Source organism: Eptatretus burgeri, chromosome 12, assembly GCF_056783735.1.
Source record: "Eptatretus burgeri isolate ZD-2024b chromosome 12, Ebu_testis_v1, whole genome shotgun sequence".
NCBI classification, from domain to species: Eukaryota; Metazoa; Chordata; class Myxini; order Myxiniformes; family Myxinidae; genus Eptatretus; species Eptatretus burgeri.
Window position 1 is genome coordinate 57,738,265 of NC_140972.1, and position 5,459 is coordinate 57,743,723.

The 5,459-nt window shown below is 40.3% G+C and overlaps 1 long non-coding RNA gene across 1 annotated transcript in view; it reads right to left on the minus strand.

The window, feature by feature from the left end:
* Positions 1-365: 365 nt before the first annotated feature.
* LOC147015690 (uncharacterized) overlaps positions 366-5,459 on the minus strand; it is a 25,438-nt gene continuing 20,344 nt past the window's right edge. Inside the window, exons 2-3 of the long non-coding RNA XR_015049794.1 lie at positions 2,632-2,741; positions 366-2,334 (exon numbers count right to left, since the gene is read on the minus strand). This is a non-coding gene — a long non-coding RNA (uncharacterized LOC147015690). The remainder of the gene's footprint in view (positions 2,335-2,631; positions 2,742-5,459) is intronic.

The window sequence follows — 5,459 nt, forward strand, 5'->3', positions numbered from 1 at the left end:
TGTCAGTGCCTCCTCTCGAGGGTAATATCGAGTAAGGTCGACCAAGGTGCCCCCACACCCCTACTTATTGGTCTCAAGTATATGTTCAGTATCCAGAATGTGCACACCAGAGGGTTCTCTGGCTGATGTTATAGCAGGAAATTTCAAACGGAATGTGTTCAGTACACTGAACAAAAGGACCGAGGAGAATGTATGTATGCATTGGATGGTCGGGGGTGGGTGGTATACTGCCCTCATCTTGTTCAACTACACGCACTCGTGAAAATTCTGATTATCACTCCAATGATCATTGTATAAAATGATAAATGTATAAAATGCAATGACCAATGAAATCACTTGCACAAAATTATTTATTGTGTGAAAGGTTTGTTTATGAGCTCCAACATATATTTCACTGGAAACAAGGACAGTAAGAGAGAGCTGTCCAGTTTTACATGAATTGCAAGAACATTGGTATAAAATGAACAAATTTGTATAACATAAAGGATACAAACTAAGGATCACAGCATCATGAGGCCTGTGTACGGATAAAACCCCAAACAGGTCAAACACATTTCCATAGAAGATTCATTCATAATTTTAGAATTGAAATTTCATTCATAATTTTAGAATTGAAATTTCATTCATAATTTTGGAGTTGAAGTTCCATTCATAATTTTGGAGTTGAAGTTCCATTCATAATTTTGGAGTTGACATTCCATTCATAATTTTAGAGTTGAAGTTCCGTTCGTAATTTTAGAGTTGACGTTCCATTCATAATTTTGAAGTTGACGTTCCGTTCATAATTTTAGAGTTGAAGTTCCGTTCATAATTTTAGAGTTGAAGTTCCATTCATAATTTTGGAGTTGAAGTTCCATTCATAATTTTGGAGTTGAAGTTCCATTCATAATTTTGGAGTTGAAGTTCCGTTCATAATTTTGGAGTTGACGTTCCATTCATAATTTTGGAGTTGAAGTTCCATTCATAATTTTAGAGTTGACGTTCCATTCATAATTTTAGAGTTGAAGTTCCGTTCATAATTTTAGAGTTGACATATCGTTCATAATTTTGAAGTTGACGTTCTGTTAATAATTTTGGAGTTGATGCTCCATTCATAATTTTAGAGTTGACGTCCCATTCATAATTTTGGAGTTGAAGTTCCATTCATAATTTTGAAGTTGACGTTCCATTCGTAATTTTAGAGTTGAAGTTCCGTTCATAATTTTAGAGTTGACGTATCATTCATAATTTTGAAGTTGACGTTCTGTTCATAATTTTGAAGTTGACGATCTGTTAATAATTTTGGAGTTGATGCTCCATTCATAATTTTGGAGTTGATGCTCCATTCATAATTTTGGAGTTGACGTTCCATTCATAATTTATACCAAACTGTCATGCAAGTCGCTTTGCAACTTGGAATGGAGTTTATGTCTGTAACTTTCAAATGAGTAAGATAATAACTAGAGAGTTCATAAAACACCTTACCCCTGTGCAGTCTTGAGAAAATTAAAGGACATGGAAAGAGTCTTTTAAACTCTTGCTTTGCGTTTTCAAGCACGAGCTATGTTCGTTTTATTCATAAACCTTGCATAACAGGCGAGATGATAACCACACAGCGCTAGGTGGTGCCATATTTGTCAAAATACAGAATGAATACTGATTCTCTTCGTTTTTCTCATAGTTACTCTGCCCTCAGTCCTGCTAAACGGAAGGTTTTTCCTTTTTTAAGTGGCAAAAAGGCGATTTGTGTTCTACAGTGTTCAAATATATAATTCAGTTGAAATAAAAGATTTTTAAAGTTTGTAGAAAAAAAAACTTTCAGAAGTTTACAGCCATTGATGCAGTCTTTTACACCATCTTATTTAACATGTTACATTAATGATTAGTTCTTCATGTTTGTTGTTTGTGTCCTTTATGACATCCTTGAAAACAGTAAATTTCCTGTTTGGAATGATTTTCAATTTAGTTTGACTGCCAAACAGGTTGACAGAGTTTTAAATTTTTTTTTTTATCCCACTCCTCTCTGTGCTTGTGCAATCAAGGTAAATTCAGAGCCAAAGTACTGTTAAACTACAGATTTATTTTCCGATTCATGTTCCAATTTTTTGTTCAAAATATAACATTCAATTGAAATTAAGTTGTTCTTCGATCATACACTGACGTTTGTAGACAGACAGACAGAAGTGAACTAATTGCTTAACCCCGCTTTTCGCTTTGTGGGCGCAGAGTAATAAAGAAGGTATAGCTGTGTGACTGCACTTAGTGTTTGTCCCACAATGCACATCACTGCACTGGTTTGTCCCAAATTCACGACACGGTGGAGAGTGGAGCCTATTGGCCATTCATCTGAAAAACCTGAAAAAAAAGTCCAATTGGAAAATTTTATCAACTTGAAAATATTACTGATTTTTCTTCTCAGTTGTAGTCACATGTGTATTTTTCTATTTTCTCATGGTGTGTTCTTTTCCATATACAAAAGAGATCCAATAATTGACGTTCATCTAAGTATAAATTAAGGAGCCAGGTTTCTCTGTTCGTATTGCTTCATTCTAAGGACTTTCTGGTGTTGAACAAAAATACAAATGGTACCATTGGAAAGGTAACAATACATTTATTTGGAAGTAAAATTAATTCCTTCAACCACAAACTCACCTGTTTTAAAAGCCTGTGTTTCCATGATTGAGAAGGAGAAGAAGCAGGATCTCGAGCTTTCATGCAGCAATTCCAACCGTAATCTGTATTTTTCTACCACAACAGGAACCCTTTACAAGGACACAGGCACAGAATTATATATACAGTAGTCATGCTTCTCAAATCAAAATAAAAATGTAACACTAAAAGAGTACATGGAAGGAGCAAGCAACAACTACTACAACAACACAAACAACAACAACAACAACCACAGCAACAATAATGACATATACAAGATCCTTTTTCACGTCTTTCACTTCATTTTACATCCTCATTGACACAGATATGCAATAGGTTTGTGAAGTATATGGACACTAGAGGGACTTTCAGGAACTAAAACAGGGAATTTGAAGGAGGTAGGTTTGGGGTGGATTAACGGGGGTAGAAAAGATCGAGGATTTGGATGGGGGACGATAAGAGGTGGAGGTGAACAGATGTTTTGAAAACCTGGAGGGAAGAGTGGGATTGAAGAGAGTGTTGTGGTTTGTTACAAAGGTGGGAAAAAAGAGTAATGAAAGAGTGAAGGTGAACAGTGATTCTTGATTTTTGCAGTTTTACCAGAAGGGGGTTGCTGGCGGAGCTTGAGCGCCCTGAGGAAATATGGGAGCAGGGGGGGGGACATATCTCACACAGAGCAAGGGGCCAGAGAGTAGACAGTCGAAGACAGAAAGACCACCGACCAGCCTGTGGTGAGAGAGTGAGAGACCCAAAGGCTCAGCCTCATCGCAGGAGATACCAATGATCCAAAATGCCTTGGTTTCCACAGCTTGAAACTGAGAAAGGTGAGAGGCAGCAGCACCAGCCCAGAGGGGGGAGCAGTACTCCATCAGGCTGTGGATGAAAGCTTTGTATGTGGTCAGGAGCTCAGGTGTGCCAAGGAAGGACTTTGCACAATAGAGGATGCCCAATCGGTGACTGGCTTTGGAGGGCAGGTTGGAAATGTGGCTTTCCCAGGAAAGATCATGCAGATAGTAAGACCCAGAAGCTTGAATGAAAGGACTTCTTCAAGAGGATTGTTGCGAAAGTAGATGAGGGGGTTTTCTAGACAGTCCTTTCAGAGAGACATCGTGAGAGTGCGAGATTTATCAGGATTGAAAGACATGTTCCACGTGTTGGACCAGTTTGTGATTTTACCCAGATCTGCAGTGAGCGAAGAAGCTGTTGCTTGGCATTCTGAGGGATGACAGATGGTAAGGTAGAGGGTGGAGTCATCAGCAAAGAGATAAAGAGGATTTTCCAGAGAGTCGGAGAGATTATTGATGAAAACCAGAAAAAGAACAGGGCCCAGAACGCTACCTTGAGGAACTCCAGTCTGGACAGGAAGAGGGGATGAAAGAACTCCATTAAGGGCCTTATGTTGCCTGTGACAGGAGAGGAAGTCTATGAGCCATGAGTGGAGATCTCCTTGGATACCATAAGAAGAGAGTTTGGTGAGCAGGGCAGGGTGCCAGACCATATCGAAGGCAGATGATACATAAAGGGATATTGTTTTTACTTCATGTCTGGCATTGAGTCCCTCCATCCATTGTTGGGAGAGCAGAAGCAGCATATCCAGGGTGGAGTGACCTGGTCTGAAACCAAATTGATGATCAGAAATCAAGCCATTGGAGAAGAGGAAGGATTTAATGTCTGAAGCGATGATGGATTCCATAAACCTTCTGATGATTTGGAGAAGGCTGATTGGTCTGTAGTTGCAGGGATCTGCTTTTGCACCTTTTTATGCAGGGCAGTGATGTTTGCTGATTTCCAAGCAGATGACAGATGGCAGATGACCTTGAGCAAATGAGAGGGTGAATAGAACAGAGAGAGGGTGAGCAAGAGCAGCAGAGCAGGTTTTGAGGACACGTGGGCTGATGATGTCTGGACCGGTTGCAGAATCTGAGTTTAGGTTTGACAGCAAGCTCTCCACCTTGTCAGGATAAAAGGATACAAAGTCCAGGAACAGTTGGGTGTGACTGGGTAAGGTGGGTAAAGAAAGCGATGGGTTTGGGATGCAAGATTTAGAAGCAAACACGGAGATTAGGCATTCAGCCTTTTTACGTGCAGTGTCAGCTGTGCAGCCATTTGGGGTAAGGGAGGATATGGAATGGGAACATACACCAGAAGCAGACTTAACTAGACACCACTAGGATTTGGAGGAGGGAGATAGATTTGAGAGTTCAGACTCGTGATTGGAAAGATGTTTTCTGGCTCTCCTGAGGGTAGACACACACTTTTTCTGAGCTTTGTGAAAAGAACTGAGATTGCCTTCATTTGGATTTGCCTTTCATGAGGCGAAGCAAGTAGTTTCAGTACAACTGCCTTGCCACAAGATTCAGTGTATCATGGGCGTGTGGAAGGGTAGGACAACTGAAGACGAGATGGAATAAATCTGTACATGAGAGAGACAGCAAGTTTCTTTGAAAGAATTCTCAGGATGAGTTGATGTCGAAGGAAGTAGAGATGGTAGACCAGTCTAGAATTCTGATGGCTGCCTGAAGTCCCTGCCAGTCGGCCTGAGTGAAATGCCAGACTTGATGGCACTGAGGTGGTTCTCTGATAACAGCCAGAGAGATGTTTACTTTGACAAGGACGTGGTCAGAAGAACCAATTGGAGCAGAGGAAGAGCAGCGGATATTTTCAGGAAAATTGGTCAAAATCAAATCCAGAAGAGATGGAGTGGCGTGGGTTGGAATCCGGGTCGTGAAGTTGACAGATTTTGTCAGTCCCAATGAGTCACAGAAGTATTCCTCGCCATACCCATTGTTGTCCACGTCTGCCTATATCTTGGCCTTCAAATATACTGTTGT